Here is an 18,069-nt window from a genome sequence, read left to right as displayed (position 1 = left end):
TACAGAATTTTTTATAAAGCGTTTATTATTTCAATACACAAAAAAATAAATAAATAAATAAATAAATAAAAGTACACATAGCAAGCTTGAGCTAGCAACAAAACAAAATGAGATAAAAAGTCAAAACAAAGCACACACTGGCCAAAGAGAAAGATCAAGTAATCAATGACAAGATAACAGCAAAGGTAACAAAACTCAACACCAAAACTGAAAGACAGTAGATGTATCTTAACTTCCTCAAGAAAACAAATTGGCTTAGCCCACAAAAACAACAGCCAAGATGTGATTCTCCTGAGAAAAAAAAAACTTACACTGGACCTTGAACAATTGAGCCAGCAAGAAGCAAGAACACTTCGCGAAGAGAATTGGAACCCACAAAGCATGAGGACAATCAACCAATAGAACTCTTTAAGGCTCTAAAACCAGAGAACATGAATGAAAATGCGCAGAAACATTCAAGCTCACCTCAAATCAGAACTAGATATTCCAACAGACATATCCCAACAAAGAAGAAATAGAGTAACAAAAATTGAGGAAAGTTAAGAAAAAGAATCACCACTCAACATAGAGTAAAAAAAAAAAAATTCCACTACCGATTTTACTACTCCAACACCAATTAGAAGACTCAAATGTAACACGTTAATAACACCTCAAACAAGTAAGTTTCAAAAACCCCAAGAATAAAAAAAAATAACAATAATAAAGAGACCAGCAGCACCCAATTACAGAGCAAATCAAATTGCAGCATTAGAGCGATGAACCTGATAAGATTTAATCTGATTTAAGAAAAATAACAACGTTGCCTCATCCGATTCAGAATTCGTCAAACCCAATTCCTTCCCAATCCCCAACATAGTTGCTTCAGAATTTACATCCAAACCCGCATCATCTCGAGAAGTTTGGTCGTTTGCATGTCTAAGAATAACTCAACAAATGTCACTCTTGCCCAGTTGTTCAGTCAGACAATTTCCACATTCAGTTTGAGGGAGACATCAGTACAACTACTTCCACCTTCTCGATTGGTCCTACCCACTTTAATTTGTTTTTGTCCCTTCTTGCCTCCCCTGTTCAATTTGGGTGAGAAATATAGCAAATCAAAGAGAAGCTTACGCTTGCCCCACTGCTTGAGGATTCTAGAGGCTCAAGTTTTGAAAGGAAGCACGCCCTAGTTTTTATCAGCTGAAATGGATGAGTTTTTGTCAGTTGAAATGGATGTTGGTAAGAGAGGCTCACCTGAAATTTCATGTCTAGATATTCTTCATGATTTGGGCTGTTATAAGGGATGAGATCCGAGCTTTGATTAGAAGCCCGTTATATTGTGAAAGCTCATTAGCCATGGGCTCCTTATTAGTAGCCCAACCATTACTCTGTAGCTCACAATCTTCCAAATTAAGGGGAGGTGGAAGAGAGAGAGTCTCATAATTGTTATGGTTCTCCAAAAGCTCAAGTGAGATATCCAGTAAGATACCAGGAGGGACCCCATCATACTAGTTACAAATAGGATGAAGGCCATGTAGCGACTCTCCACTCTTGGAAGCCTCCAAACAATCTCCCGTTAATAAAGAATCAGATGATTTGGCCTCACTCACTTGGTGACTTGGAATATCAGACTCGTTCTTCTTGAGTATTGCCATTGATGAAATCTGTTTCAGGGAATGAACTCTCGCTCGAGGAACTCACCATTGGTGACATATTAGAGGCGATGAGAGCTTCACTGCAATTGTCTTCAATAGCCATCATAGGAAATTTAGAGTTTCCCATATATATTCAGAGATGAGGTTGATATAAGCACTCTTGCAATATTTAGTCTATCCAAATGTTGTTCAGATATTTTAGAATCCCAGTGCTGCGGAAAGTTTTCTCTCTTTTAAATGACTCTCAAACAGAAAATGTTTCAATTATGCAACAACATAAAATTACAGAATACAAAGACTTATATTGAGCTGGTTGGCAACCAAAAAACTAACAAGCAATGTGATTGTTAGAACAAATTAGTCTTTCAACTCTTCAACGACATTACCTTCATATAAATTTTGAGATCTCTTTATAACCTTTTAGATTATCTGGTCTCAATAATTTTATAATATGAAAATATTTACAAGTTTTGGATATTGATGCAAATTTAATATCTAACAGAGTTGAATGACAAAAAAATGTCCATACAACAGGACACCAATTAATTCAGAATTAAGATTTAGTTATTATTTATTTGTATTTATAGTTTTGAGGTTGTTCTTGAATTTGTCCCACAGTATCAGACTCCAACTCATTTTCTTTGTCATTAACTCTTCATAATCTCTCAAGTCTTTGTACTCTTATAGGGCTTGCATTTCTAACACTGATCAAAGTTATTTGAGCTCTTTCAATGGACTAAGTCCAACCTATAAAAAATAAGGGTTGTCATTAGAAATTGCCTTAAAAATCTGGGAATTGGGGCTAGAGTTATAGCCTTACCAAATCCTTGTGTGGCTTTGGCTTATAACAGATGGGCTTATTAAAAAATATTGGAAAAACTATTATTTAATTTTTCCATTTTAACAAATCTTACAATTTAGTTTTTAAAAAATATATATTAGTTAATTGTTATATTTTTGTTTCGTCTATTATTTAGTCCTTTTTTCCAGTTTAAATCAAGTTTTCTGTCCGTCAATGTATTTAAAAGAAAGAAATTACTATTATGAGAATTAAATAGTTCAAAAACTTATAAAATAGAGTGACTATATAGTTGTATTTTCAAAATTACAAGGACTGAATAAAATTTAAACTAATGCCTGAAATGACCAGAGGGACCAAAAAGTAAACAAAACAAAAATATAGAGCCTAATCCTAAAGACTATTGTATAAAATCTTTTTGGTAGAAGGAAGCTAATTGAAAATCCTATTGTCTATGTGCAATGTGGCTTCTTTTAATAATATATTGGTTTAACTTTGCTTTGAACCTTAAACTCTTAACTTTTTGCCATCATTGATTCAATAATAAGACCAGATTTAAAAACTGTATTTTAAATTAAAAATGTTTTGTGGGTAGTGGGTTATGTGATGTGGGATTGTCAAACTTATAGATCTTATTTTATGCACCCTAATCAAGATTATTATTTGATTAATTAATTTTTATATTTAGAAAATATTTGGACGTTAAAATTCAAATTCTTTTAGCTTAAAAATTATATGAAATGGGCGTAAAGAATCAAATATGATGCTTTTTTGTATTGGAAATAGACAAAGGGGTGGGTTTAAACCTTTTGTTGTTCTGTTGCTCTCCATCATAAAATTTCTAGAAATAACTCCTAACAAATTATTTACACCTTTGAACTACTCTCAGATTTTAAAATTAAAAAGTGAATTATCACTCCATATGATTTTCTTCCATTCTTACCCACGTGAGATGGTCGGAGCTTTGTTTAGTTTGTAGAATTAAATAACATGGAAATTAAATATTCTATAGATTAACTATTAGTCACTAAATTTGTAATTCAGAAGAATATATATCCTATCCAATAACAATGTTTTTTTTTTAAAAACAGCAGAAAGATAATAATTATTGCATATTAAAAGTTTTGATAAAAATATTAAAAACAATGAAATAACTATTTCTTGATATTATTTCCATTTTTTAATACGCTATTTCATAAACCAAACAGAGCAGAGTAAAATAACTTATCTACATATCCCACTAATGATCAGGCCTTGTATAGTAATATTAGTGTTGTTAGCTGTTTTAGTAGCTGTCAATTATTTTACCAGTTGTTAGTCATTAGATATTAGTGATTTAAAGCAAAAGTATTCAATTAAAATGACTGTTGAATTAGTTAGTAAATATAAAAATAATGATATCATCTCATTGAATTTAGTCAAATCACTCACTCAACCTCTAAAATCTAGGAAGAGTAATTTTTCATGAATCACCCCCTTAACCTCTAAGAGCTAGTATAAACACTATGCCACTGAACAATATATATAAGAGAAGAGCTAAAATACTAAATATCACCTTAAAAGTTATTGCCAATCAGGACTTTAATGTAACCAAACTACATAGAGCACGAAAGAGGCTGCAAATTAGGGGTCTGTAGTTTTTTATTCTAATTAAATTGAACTGAATTAATTCGAATTTTGTCTATTTTTTCATTATTGATTTTGATTTTGTTCATTTTTTTAAGAAGTTTCAATTAATCGATTTGGTTTAATTTATTTGATCAAAAGATCCAACTAACTAAACCGACTAAAATTTAAAACCCACAAGGGAGCTTAAGCCTAAGTGTTAACCCATATATAGTCCCATGTTTGCCCAACCTCAATAGGCCTTGCCATGGTGTTAAGTCTCCATCTTCAGTTGAATCAGTTGTTCTACTCTATAGACTTCTATTTGCCTCCCTCACCCACCCTCGTCCTTCGCTCTTAACTCTTTGTCTACATCCAGTTGCCTCATTCCGTCCTTGTCAGCCGTCTTACCACTTCCCTCACACTCACTCTATCTGTCTCATCCTTGTCCCTCACTGTCTGTATCTGTCTCGTCAACACTTGGCCTCCTTCACCCACGCTCTCTATCTGTCTCACCCTTGTTTGCTTGCTCTATCTCACCCCTGCCCCTTGGTCTTCGTCTCGTCAACGTCGTCTAGTCTCCCTCCCCCTCTTGACGATTCCTTTGTCATTTGGTCTGAGTTTCAATGGATTGTGATTATTGGGTTTTGTTCAACTATTGACACTAAACAACAACGTTTTGTGATTTTTGGCTCGATTAAAAAAATGATGAATCAAACCGAGCTGAACCAATTTGATTCAGTTTGATTCAATTCTACTATTGACTTTCATTTCATAAGATTTTGATACAGATCAATTAGGTTTGGTTTGGAACCGAACATATCGATTGCACACCCCTATTTGCAATTATTTTGATTGTCTTCATCTTATAGTATCAACAATAAAATTGATGAGGAATTGAAATCCCTTGTATAAAACCAAGTACCAAGAACTTGATGTACTTGATATTCATTTACAAAAATGGGGGGATTGAGTACTTGAAGATCTTGCCTAAGTTTGTGAGTGCATGATTGTACTTGACACTGAACATGAAACTTGTGATTAAGGCATCAGGACACTCACATTTTAAGATTATCATGAAGCAATTGGTGGAAATGATGCATAGCTTTCTCAACTGTGGGAGCATATCTACCGCTACAATATTCTGGAGATTCAAGACCACTCTGAACGCCTTCACAAAGCATAATATCCTCAATCTGCAAATCATGTATGAACCCTAAAGATCTGCAACATAGCTAGTAATTTTACAAGAAAGAACTGTAGTCTATCTGTACCTGTACTCTTTCACTATCTACTACTCCTTTCAATGAAAGCTTTGTCATCCTGAGGACACATATTAATATAGATATCATTAGAATGGGTTCCTGTTAATTACATTCAGTAATTAATAGCACGCATGTCAACAATTTGAGTATGTGTTATTGGTTAAAACCAAGGCAACTACTCAGTTTAGCATCTATGAGACAGAGAGAGAGAGAGGGGCAGTCACAATATTTTTAGATCTTAAATATTACATAGTGCAGAATTAGTAAACTTGAGATGGTACCTTGTGATAAGCCTCAATAAAGTAGACAAATTGGCATTTCCTGGCTCTGAGAAGCAGCACAAGGTTGGTGTCCATCCAAGGCCCATATCTGTAAGACCTAGAAATGGTTCAAAGTACAAAAGAATGGGAACAACAAATAAATCAGTCATTATTATTACATCTTCCACCCAATTACGTACCTGTTAATCATGAAATTAGGATAAATGAAAGCACATAAAGCTTTTGATCCAAGCCGAACAAAATCATCTTCACTTCTAGCTGAGCCACCTTCACATCTTTGGATACTGACCTTTTCGTATATCTATCTCAAAAAAAGCAGTAATTTAGGTGGAGGACAACCGCACTTACTATGAAATGTCAAAAAAAAAATGATGCTTTTATGTAATAAATTGGGTTAATTTCATTAAAGGACATTTTTGTCGCTCAATTTCAATTTGTATAAGTAAAAAAGCTCAAAGTTTGATTTTGATTCAAGAAGATTGCTTCTACAAAATTTTTGTAGACATTTAGCCAAATTCTTTATGTGACGATAAAATATAATAGCTCTAAGCCTACAAAAATGTATTTGAAAATTTTTACTTGGTTATCATGTAAAAAAATATTATTTATATTTTATCAAAATCTAGCATTGATGATTTATCGAAATAAATTAAATTTGGGAATTTTACTGATAATTGAAATTTAGTGAAAATGCTGAAATTGGAGACCATGAGCAAAAATCATGGCAGTCTTATAGATCTATCATAATCAAGTGCTACAATTGATAAAGCTAAAACAAAATGTTCAAGAATGACAAGGAAGCGCGAGAGGCATACTATGGTGGAGTAAGAATCAAGCTTCAAACCAGATGCCAAATCTTTATGTGCATATGGAACATGGTAGCCACCATCTAATTAGTTGTCGCAAAACATCTGAAAAGGAAGAAGGGGAATTAGCGGTCCATGAAATCAAGTCACACAATGCAATTAATGGATATTGGTTTCAGTGTCTTAAGTCTACTGTAGAGTGAGCTCATTGCCAAGGATGATGAATATATGAATTAATTCACCGCGAGAAAACATACAGAGAACTGAAAGGGACCTCATTCACCTTGCATAAATGGGCTCCTGTCTAAAATTATTGCTATTAAAATCAAATGCCAAAATTCAGTAGTACACTTATATTGAAGCATCTTACCTTCCAGTTACATTCAATATTGTATACACATCTACAAACATAACTCAAAGAAAAATCAACTCCATTGGTTTTCAGTATCGTAACGACTACCAAGCCATTCATTTTCCACCATATTGCCATCAACTTCCTGATAAGGTGAATTCTCTTTGCCCACATTGAGAAGAACAAATGGCCCCCAAGTAGCTACATTTAGTGGAACAAGCCCAAACTCCTATGCTCCAAGCAACAGAAATTAACTAAATTATCCATTGATCATTAATTTGCCATATATTAATGGAAAATGATTACTACTCTAACATTTCAGCAAACATTTACATTGAAATTTTGCATTCCTGTTATTCTTGTTGTTTAAGAAGTGCTCCATCTAAACCATAAGTCCAAGCCTGCATAAAAAGATTGGATACACATTAAATCATGAACTAGCTTATTATAAGAATAGATGCTAAAATTCAGTATATTCATATGGCAAAGCAAACTCAATTCCTTCAGTTATGAATTCTATATATTTAAGTTATGGTTTAAGGGAGGAAATGAAATGAAAAGAATAGGAGATATTACCCATGGTAACTTCTTAAATCCTAGAGAGATGTAAGGTTGTAAACAGTCATATATTATGTGCTAGTGAATAATGTAAAGCTTGGCTGGAGGAAAAGAAAATGTATGATAGAAAATAGACCAAGAAAAAAACAAATACCACAGTGGCATAGCCTAACATTGCTCCCATCAGTCTGATGATGTAGCTCTTGAGGTTAGAATTCATCAATCCAATTCAACTAAATAAGCAACATTAGAAAATTTAGCAACCAAACTGTGTTTCAAAATCTAGGTGCCACTGCTATGCTAACAAACCATGGTCAACTATAAAAGTTCCAACCTTGTCCACCTTCGAAGTGGACTGATTTAAGCATTGTCTACTGTCTTCTTGTTGGATCAGAGAAGGAACGCCTAACCCGCCACTAATCACTTAATGAATCACTGGAGCAATTATTTTGGTTTATATCCATCACACAAAAGCTGTTCCCAATCTAAGACGAACCACGATGTTTTGGCAACAATCAACGATGAATATATATACATACACAATATACATACATACATATACATATATGACATGTCCCAAACCTTTTCCACCCGATGCATCTCTCCATAATATGAGGCCTTGTAACCCATGTATCCATATCATTAAACTTTGATCATCATTTACCTATGATATGAATTTGCCATATCCTCTTTATTAACAATGTGGTGAATCACAAAGCAATATTGCAAGAGATATATATAGCTGAACCTATACTATTCTTTGTTTATGATCAAGATCAAAAAAATGCAAGAAAAAGGGCTGAGGGAATTCCAAAATGTTTGCATGAAGCAAAGACAGATAATCTCACATGGTAAGGGCATACAAAGCAAGACTTTTTCCCACTTCCCGATGCAAGAAGAGAGCCATGATGGCGGCACACATTGTGAAACGCATGAACCTTGCCATCATCATCTCGACACACAACAAATTCTACATTTCTGAATCTGCGAGTTAATCCTCCATTAGGTTCTCGTAAAAGGGGAAAAGATTGGTTGTAATGCATACTAATGTAAGTCATATTCAAGCATTTCCCTTTCTTCTTCTAAGAACCTAATGGAGCCCAAATGATTAGCAACATTTAAATGACAACATACTGAAAGAAAGCAAGAACAACAAAAAATAAAAAGAACCAAATTTTCTACCAATATAAATGTACCTTACTGTGAAAAAGTCACGAGGATCCTTTATCTGTTCAGTGTATCCTGAAATTCAACATACAACCCAAAATTGGTAAATAAGATTCTACTTCTCCTGTGTTACGATATGTTTGATGTATGCTAATCGCTAGGAGTTGAAGCCTCCACTTTATGCATAATGAAAATACAAGGCAAACCCAATTATGCTCTGAATTCAATGTTTCAATTTAGTCTTAAATTGCCGTATTTGATAAAAGCATACCAAATTATCAAATTTCTTGTGTTATTAACTATTCTAAGCAACTTGAGACTCTTTTTTTTTTTTTAAAAAAAAAGAACTAACCAACAACTTGCCATCCTCCATAGAAAAACGATGGAGCTCATAATCGTAAAATGAAGGGTCGGTGTACCAGGATCTGGGTGGAGTCAGGGCTTTCTCTATCGGAATACGAGGGTCAAATTCATCGACGAGTTTCTGACAATGAGTATGGAGAGAGCTTGGATTGTGAAGAACGCAGCATGAGACCTTGAAGGGCCGATTTTGAGCAAGAAATGGAGTATGATTTTTAGGTTGAAGCCTGCGACTGGTGATGAGCTTCAAAGGGATCACTGCGGTGGCGATGGCCATTGTCTTCGCTACGACGGTTGCTTCAAAGTAAACGACATCGACATTCCAGGGTACTCTTGTGTCCTTCTGTTCTTGTTTTGGCGTTCCTCTGCCAGCCGAAGAATCTCTCAGTTTTTTCCACTCTTTTACAATTTTTTTATTTAATTAGTTTTAATTAAAATTTAAAAATAATATTATTCAATCAAAATTTATTAATTTATCTTTAATTTTAATAGATTAAATTATTCTTATGTACAAGATAAAGAAAAAAAAATTTTTCCTTTTCATTTTTTTAAGTAAAAACAGCTGTAATTATTATAAAGTTTAATTATTTAATTATTATAAAGTTTAAAATTAAAAAAATTATTTAAAAAAAAAAACATTTGACACTGTGCTAGAAGATTGAGAGAAAAAATATTTATAAATATATTGTAGTAGCTATTGTTAAACTAAAAAATATTAAAAAAAAAAGAAAAATGATATTTGAGAGGAATCATATATATATATATATATATAAACTAAAGCATATAAATAAGCTCACAAAATTATGTAACATATTTTAAAAAATAATTTAAAATTTTTTCATTTGGCATTTTTTTAGTATAGTTATCATTAACCTATTATTTAGATCATGGTAAGTCCTAGCTTCTTAATGTAAGTATGACTCATAATATATTAAAACCAAAGCATATAAATAAGCTCACGAAACTATGTCACATATTTTAAAAAGTAATTTAAAATTTTATCATTTGTCATTTTTTTAGTACAACTGTCATTAACCATTATTTGGATCATGGTAAGCTATGATTTCTTACTGTAAGTATGGTTCATAGTTGTGTTTGGGAAGAATGACAAGTCATGATCATGGTATTTCATGATTTTTTCATGGTTTAATTACAGGTTTGCCAAATTTTGAAACCACTAAATCAGTGGATAAACATAGTTTTACTCATTTTTATTTCAATATTGCCCATATACAATTAATAAAAGTATCTCTTTGTCCCTTAAAATCCTATCTATGGACTATTACTCACTCATAAATTTCTATCCCAATCTCTCACCTCTCCTCTTTTTCACTGCAGACTCTCAAATTTTTATCCTAATCTCTCGCCTCTCCTCTTTTTCATTTTTGTTTCCTTTCTATTCGCCGACTGGATCTCCTCTTCTTCCAATAATTTTTTTTCTTCTTTCCTTTTTAATTTTATTTTTGTATTATTTACCACAAAAAAATGCTATTTTTTTAGCCAGTCTTCTTTTGCAATTATTTTTATTTTTTTTCCTTCTTTTTCTATGATTGAGGTTTATAAAAATTTGTTGATATTTTCAAAGAATCTGCTGCCTCACTCTCCTTTCCTCTTGAAGATAATTCTAATAGATTATGCATCTTGTGCAATGTAATGCTAGTCAAAGAAATTTCACTTTGTATATATATTATGCATTTTTGTGTTATTGTTTTGAAATTTTAATGTGGAAAATTGACTTGATACCCTTTTAACTTTGCTAACATTTTCTACTGGAATCAAAACATTAAAGTCTATGGGTTCCATTGCACACACTAGCTAGGAGCCTAGGATAAGCTTGTCTATCTTAATGAAGCATTTGTAGACAAAGAAATAATGAAAAGCTTTATTATAATACACGAAAGTTCCTGATTTGGGGCATCTATTTATCTATAACTACTGAAAATTATAGCATGTGTTTTTGTGGCATTCCTAATTTGAATATTTCATTATTAGTAGATGGGGAATGATTACATGTAACATGTTCATGAGTATGTGTGTTGGTGGTCTGACTGGGGTGCCTTTGGGTTAAGGAAATTTGATTAGATGATTTAGGTCAATTTCCCATTAAATTATACTCATAAGAATCTATTCTCAATTTTAAATTTGAGTATGGAAACCAATTGGAGAAGGTATGCTTTAAAAACATGCCAAACCTTTCACTTAGAAAAAAATCACCTAGTGGTACCTACTCTCTATTAGAGTTTTAAATCAACAAATGGGTGAATTTGAATTTGTTTTTTTCTAGTTAGTTAGGTCTGTGTCTTATGAGTTTGTAGCATTTTGAGGAATCAATTCCGATTTTGGACGGATAAGTTATTGACATTTTAGTTTAGTTTATCTTGCTTCACCTGAGTTTGTCACATAGTCTACCTTTCCACCCATTTTATCATAGTAAATCTACTGAATTAGGTCTAATGTCTTCATGAGAGTTGTAGAAAATTCTGTCCTCTTTCTAGATTGTTATCATAGGCTTAAATCTAATGAGTAGATTGTGAGTTATCACTCAAAAACAGAATCTAGTTTTGTCAACTCTACTCATTCTGAGTTTTATCTTCAGACTAAAATTCATATAGCTTAATGAAATAATCAACCTTAGGTGTCTTCATGAAAGTTGTAGTGCTATTGATAAGGTTTCCGGAAATGTAAAGATCATTCATTTCTGAATTTCCTAGAGAGAATAAGCCTGAAATACCTACCTATGTGCAAGAAGAATTGATTTCTGCACTTTTATCTATAGTTTGGGCTAGATTTGATAGGCTTAACGAAAGAATAGAGCTGAGCTTTCTTTTTATGATCTAAAACCCAATGGGTGTGGAGTCCAGGAATACCATTTTGCGTTTTGTTTTTTGTTTCAACCACTGTCAACCACTTTTGGCATATTGAGTGCATGTTTTTTGTTTTTTAATTTTTAAAAATTGAAAACTATTTATAATTTTTTGTTTTGTGTTTTCTGAAATCTATTTTTTTTTTTTAAATTTATTAAGTTTCTCATATGACTAGAAAATAAATAAGAATATTTACATTTTTTAGAAATTAAAAAATAAATAAATTCTAAAATTAAAAGTAATATTAAGTATAACAATATATTGGTTTCTTTATATATTTTTAAAAATATTATTAAAAATAAAGATTAATGAAAAAAATAATGTATAAAAAAGGTTCATTATAAACCATTACTTTAATAAATTTACATAATATTTACTATTATAATTATTAAGTAAAATGAGCAAATTTAGAAAAGTTTAACTTATTTGAAAAAATAATTGTCCTATAATAGTGGAGGAGTGAGGTCAGGGAATAAAAGAAACTGAAATAGAAAACCAAATGTGGTTGTTTCCCATTTTGATTGCCAAGTTTTAAAAACAAACAAGAAAAAAAAAAGAAAATATAAAATAAAAAGCTCAATAAAAAAAAAAAATTATTTTTTAGGATGAAAAATCAAAAACAAAAGTGAATCTGAATACACTTTACAAAATTTGTCTGTGTTCTTATGTGGTAAGAGTGGAATTGCATTTTATTTGACATTAATTTCTTCTGTTTTATGATGATTCAAAGTCATCTGGGAATATTGCTTTTTGTGGTAATATGTTTTTGTCAATTGTGGAAGTAATGGACATTGTTGGACAAACCAAATTATCAAATTAAACTAAATCGAAATATTTAATTCGATTATTTATAAAATCAATTTGATTTAATTTTTATAATAATATTAATAATTTAAAATTTTAATTTTTTTTATTCAGTTTCAATTTTAAAAACTAACCAACCCCATGCAGACCCTAATTATATATGTTTGGTCTGCAAATACAAAGAAATGAATACAAAAGTGCATTTTCAAATTCCATCAAAGAGCAACAATTCCATTCTCTGTTCTCATTATCAAATAATAATAATAATAATAATAATAATAATAAATTTTAATCTAAAAATATTTAAATTATTTTATGAAAACTCAAATTTAAATTTTAATAAATAAACCATTTGAAAGAAATCTCACCAAGTCTCCATTGACTGCGTTTTTCCTTGGCAATGGGTTTCTTACACGAAATCTCCTGGAAGTTGAATTTCAATCCTGATTTGTTTCCTCCAATTTTATAAGCTTCATGACCCGCGCTATGCTGCAGATAATTTTTTATATTTAGCATATTAATATAATTAATAAATAAATAAATATTTATATTAATAATTCATCTATTATATTTTATAAATAAAATTATTATCTATTAATAATTATTAACTTCATTTAGTTAAATTTAATTGAAATAAAATTTTAATTATTTATTATATTGCATATTTATTTTATGTATATAATTTAATTTAAGAACAATCATTATTAATAATATAGTATTTATTGTTTACGTATTATAATAATAATAAAATATAATTTAATAAAAAAATTAAAACTAAAAAAAAAGAAAGGACAAAAGTAAGATTGACATTTTACTGTTCATAAAAAACCAAACGTGCAACTCTTTTAATTATATCATTTAGCGGCTGTTTAGTATTATATTTAAAAAATTTAATTTATTTTTTCATATAAAAATACTATTTTAAATATTATTAAAAAAATAATTTAAAAAATTATTAAATTATTTTTTAATATTTTTTAATTAATATATTTTAAAAAATAATTTTCTCAACAATAATTTTCAATAGCAATTCAAACACACTCTTATCTATATACAAGTTATATCATACTGGCACAATGTTGCTGGTGTAATTTTTTTATTAAAATTTTTATAATAATATTAATAAATAAACTTTTTATATGTATATATTTTAAATAAAATTATTATTTATAATTTATTACAAAATTTATTTAATTTTTTTTATTTTCTACACATAAAATATATTATATACGGTTTGAATAAAAAAATTATAGTACTATAATTTCTTAAATTAATAAATTAACAATTTCATAGTCATTGTAATCATATTGTGATTATATATATATTTGAAATATGAAATTAACACAAAGCTGATTCCCTTATAGAAATAAAGCCATTAATCAAACCAAGCTACTTGACACAATCTCTTTGATCTCATTGTAACTTATTCTACAGGTAATTAACTAAAACAAAAGCAAACAATGACTCGAAGCCCACAAAATATCAGAATACCATTATCAAAACATTAAAAAATACTTAAGCCACTGCAAACCAGCCTCAGCAGGTGGATTAAATTAAAATAAAAAAACTGGTGCATAAATAGAAAGCCACACCATGCTCATTTCCAAAGTGTGTAGCTAAATCCTATGTTTGCTTGGATGGAAAAAGAAAGAAAGAAAAGGGAAGAAAAAAAAAACATAAAGACTAAAGAGGAAAGAAGAGTGACTTCCCTTCCTTACATGTAAACCGTAAAATTCCATCCATCACCAAATTCGAAAAAGTGTTTAAACATGCAAGTTTAAATTGTGTCTCCGTTCGTCTGAGCAGTTGGCTCCTTGTAGGGCTACCTGCCACAAATTCAAGGAAAAAAATACTTTACAAACCCCATTTCAGTTTCTTGCAAACCTTTAAGTAATAAATAAGTAAATAAATAAATAAATAAATAAAAATGTAATGGAAGTCTTAAATTATGCAGTGATTTTGAAACGATTAACGAAAACACAGCAGAGTTTAAGCCAGACTAATCATCCTCAACTGAAATGCATGGAAACTATTGTGTTTCTTTGGATGCGGTATAAGCTGTGCCGACAAGATTTCATGTGAAGATTTTGGTGATATTGAATTTATAACATCATATGACTTACCAAAGAGGGTGGAAAAAAATGGAAAACTTACATTAGATGAAAGTTAAACATGTAAATAACAATCTGTCTCCTATGTTTGAAACAAGACACGCATTATTAGTCTTTTGAAGTAATTTCACTGAAGGACGTCTAAAAAGCATGGGCAATTTGCAGGTTTGGATCCTATGTAATGACTGCAATGACACAACAGAAGTTTACTTCGACAAAATTGGACAGAAATGCAGACACAACAAATCATGCAACACCCACACAATTGCACCTCCTGTTCTTCCTCATTGACTTGAGTTATGGTTCTTGGAAAATATCCAGCCACATAAGAGCATTGAGTGCTTATATCCAAAGCATAATCATATGGGGTACACATAATTGCAGCTTAAGCAATTTCAATGATCATTGTTTATTAAATTGAATTATGTACCATGCTGTACGATTCAAATACAGCATTTGAATATTCTTCCTTTAATTTACAAAATTAAAACCCAGATATTTAATTCTTCGGGGTGGGTCGATGTAAACATTACATATACAGCAATCTACAGGAATGTAGTTTGATAGCTATGAATTCTCACTGATTGTGTTTTCAATGATTGTATTAATTGGTTGGAGTGTCTTTTATCTTCTTCCTAATCTTGATGCTATATCTAAACAAATTGTCATTTACATATTTAGGAAGAAACAAATCAAAGAAACCTTCTAAGAAAATGCAACATATGTTTTAGTAGGTTAATTTTTTTTTTCTTTTAAAAAAAAAAAAAAAGCCAACTAAGGCATACTAAGTAGATCAGAGCCAAACTACTTAGGAAAATAGAAAATTGCCACTACATCAAACATCAGAAGAAACCAACATCCATTAAAGCCCGATAAAATCTATAAAATTAAAGAAACACACATGATTTTGATATTATAGAATAAAGGGACTGAACCACATACAGATGTTATGTTTGGCAAAAAACACCAAAGCAATCAGACTTGTCCTTGGGCTTGAGCGTCTGGACTGAAACAGAGGCGTGAACTTTACTGCAAAACAAAAAATAATAATTATAAAAGTTAATTTGCTCATTTATTGGCCAAGAATAGAATTCAATTAATAAAAGAGCTAAGTGTCTACAACTTTAGAAAGCAAGCAAAAGGACTCGGAAATAGAGATATCGATATAGAAATACCACAGAGAATAAATTCACAGAGCGGTAGAGGGAGAAACTCACAACATTCTTTACGGACTTAACAATGCTGAGGGAGGTGGATGACTCGTAGCTTTCTCCAACAGCCTTCACAACAACAGCCACAATATTCTGTCTCTTTGCAATGCAAGATCATCAAGGGTATAGAAAAAAAGAATAACAATAAATCAGGGAAATCAAGCATGGATGAAAACGGAATTTAATCTAGGTGCCTATCTACCCTATTTCACTTGCATATTCAAAGATACACAATTCTTAAAGCATGAATACACTCCTGAAAAATTATTCCATTGCTACAATTATCAATCACAATCGCGAAACTTCGACACCAACACCAATCAATTTCTGCATTCCAAATTTATAGAAAATTCCTTAAATTGAACATGAAAGTTGAAAAATATAACTCATTCTGGAAATAAGAAGTTACCCATCATTTTTACTTCAAAAAGTCATAGATGGTCTTCATAGTTCTTGTAGGCTGCCTTTTCAATTTCGAATCATCACAGTTCATGTGCTCAATCCCTATTTTGTTCATCACCAAAAATGGAATCCTTCTCAGATTAAACCCAGCTGTTGAATCACCACTAATACCGTTCTTAATCTCCGCATGAACCCTAACTCCTCACCGAAGTTTAGCGCCGCTTGGCTCCACACAGCCACAGGTAGCTTCCTACTGTCCGTCACTTCCACGGCAGAGAAAGCCCTAGCAATCGTCCTCGCAGTGGGTGGCGGCATTCTCCTCCCCGAAATTCCGTTCATCAGCCCTACTCTGCCTCTGTTTATCACCGCAACACTCTTCTCACCCTCTCACCTGTCCTCACTCCCCCCACTCATGATAACGCGCAGACCTTACATCTCAAGCAAATAATTCACCGGATTTCATCTTATCTCTGAATCTCTCAGAGATAAGAAGGAAATTAAAAAAAAAAAATACAGAAGGAAAGATGCTGTGAAGGGGAAGAAAACAAAGGCTAAACAGCGTCGTTTTGAGCAAGCATTGGATAAATGCACGAAGCAAAATCTCAAAAAGACAAAAGGAAATCCGAGGCGTAAAAAGATAGAAAACACCAAAAAAGCAAAAGTTTATAGGGTTTTTTTTTAAATATAATAATGTGCAGAAAAATTTTAAAAATGAGATAGAAAAATATATTAATATTAATAAATTATTTATAAATAATAAATTAATAATTAAAATATATATTTTTTAAAAAATAAATATTAATAAAATAAAAAATACTAACATTAATATATTGTTAATTTTAATTGAAATGATTATGGTAAAAAATATGTAAATAATTATTTAATTTATAATAAAATATTTTTTAAATTAATTTATAATATATTTTTAAATTAAATTTTTTATAATTTTTTTAAAAGTAACTGTTAAATTTTAATAAAAAAATATTAAATTCTTGTAAATAAAAATTCTATTAAATGATGTAATACTTATATTTATGTGAAAATTATAATTTTTTTAATTAAATTATCAATTTATGTTTATACTTAAATATAAATTTATTAAATTAAAATAATAATTATATATTATATATATTATTTATAATTCTTTTTATATGTATTTACTATTTATCAAGTTAAGATAACATTATAGTATTAAAAAAATTTAAAAATATTATTTTTTATATATATAGACATTAAAATTTTTAAATTTTTAATAATACATCATTTTATTAATCATATTAATTTTATAATTATATTCAAACTTAATATATTCTATTAATTATTAATTTTTTAACTAATATATATTTATCTATTTAAATGTTTTTTCTCATATATATAATTTGTTTTTTATGCTTTGTACATAATTATATATTATTTAAAACTTTTAGATTCGTATAATTTTAATATATATTTTTTATATACTAATTAAAAAATACTAATTAAATATTTTTTATAAATCAATGAATATGAATTTTTTTTATCCGTTGTTGAATATATATATATATATATATATGTCACTATCAGAATTTTGGGCTAGACCGGTATTAGGGCTTGGGTCAGCATAAAGTCTCCAAAATCTGTAGTAAGTCTAACTATTTTTAGCTCAAACTTAAAGCTCATAAATGTAGTCTAAGTTCAAGAAAATAAATGGACAGCTTCCAGCCATAAATTAGACTGTCCAATGGGTAGCCTTAACTCACTTGACTTATAAATCGATAAATCAATAATATGGGGAGCTCAGCCCACTCTCATAATCCTTAAAGCAAATAAATAACTAAATGGGAGCTTAGCTCCCTCATATAGCGAAATGA

At 30.3% G+C, this 18,069-nt stretch overlaps 1 pseudogene; it reads right to left on the bottom strand.

Moving 5' to 3' along the window:
* Positions 1 to 580: 580 nt before the first annotated feature.
* On the bottom strand, positions 581 to 16,779 carry LOC110666184 (choline monooxygenase, chloroplastic-like; annotated as a pseudogene).
* Between the last annotated feature and the right edge of the window lie 1,290 nt (positions 16,780 to 18,069).

This window comes from Hevea brasiliensis, chromosome 13 (assembly GCF_030052815.1).
Source record: "Hevea brasiliensis isolate MT/VB/25A 57/8 chromosome 13, ASM3005281v1, whole genome shotgun sequence".
Classification (NCBI taxonomy): Eukaryota; Viridiplantae; Streptophyta; class Magnoliopsida; order Malpighiales; family Euphorbiaceae; genus Hevea; species Hevea brasiliensis.
The sequence above is the reverse complement of the archived record's forward strand: the minus strand, read 5'-3'. Positions and strand labels throughout refer to the sequence as shown.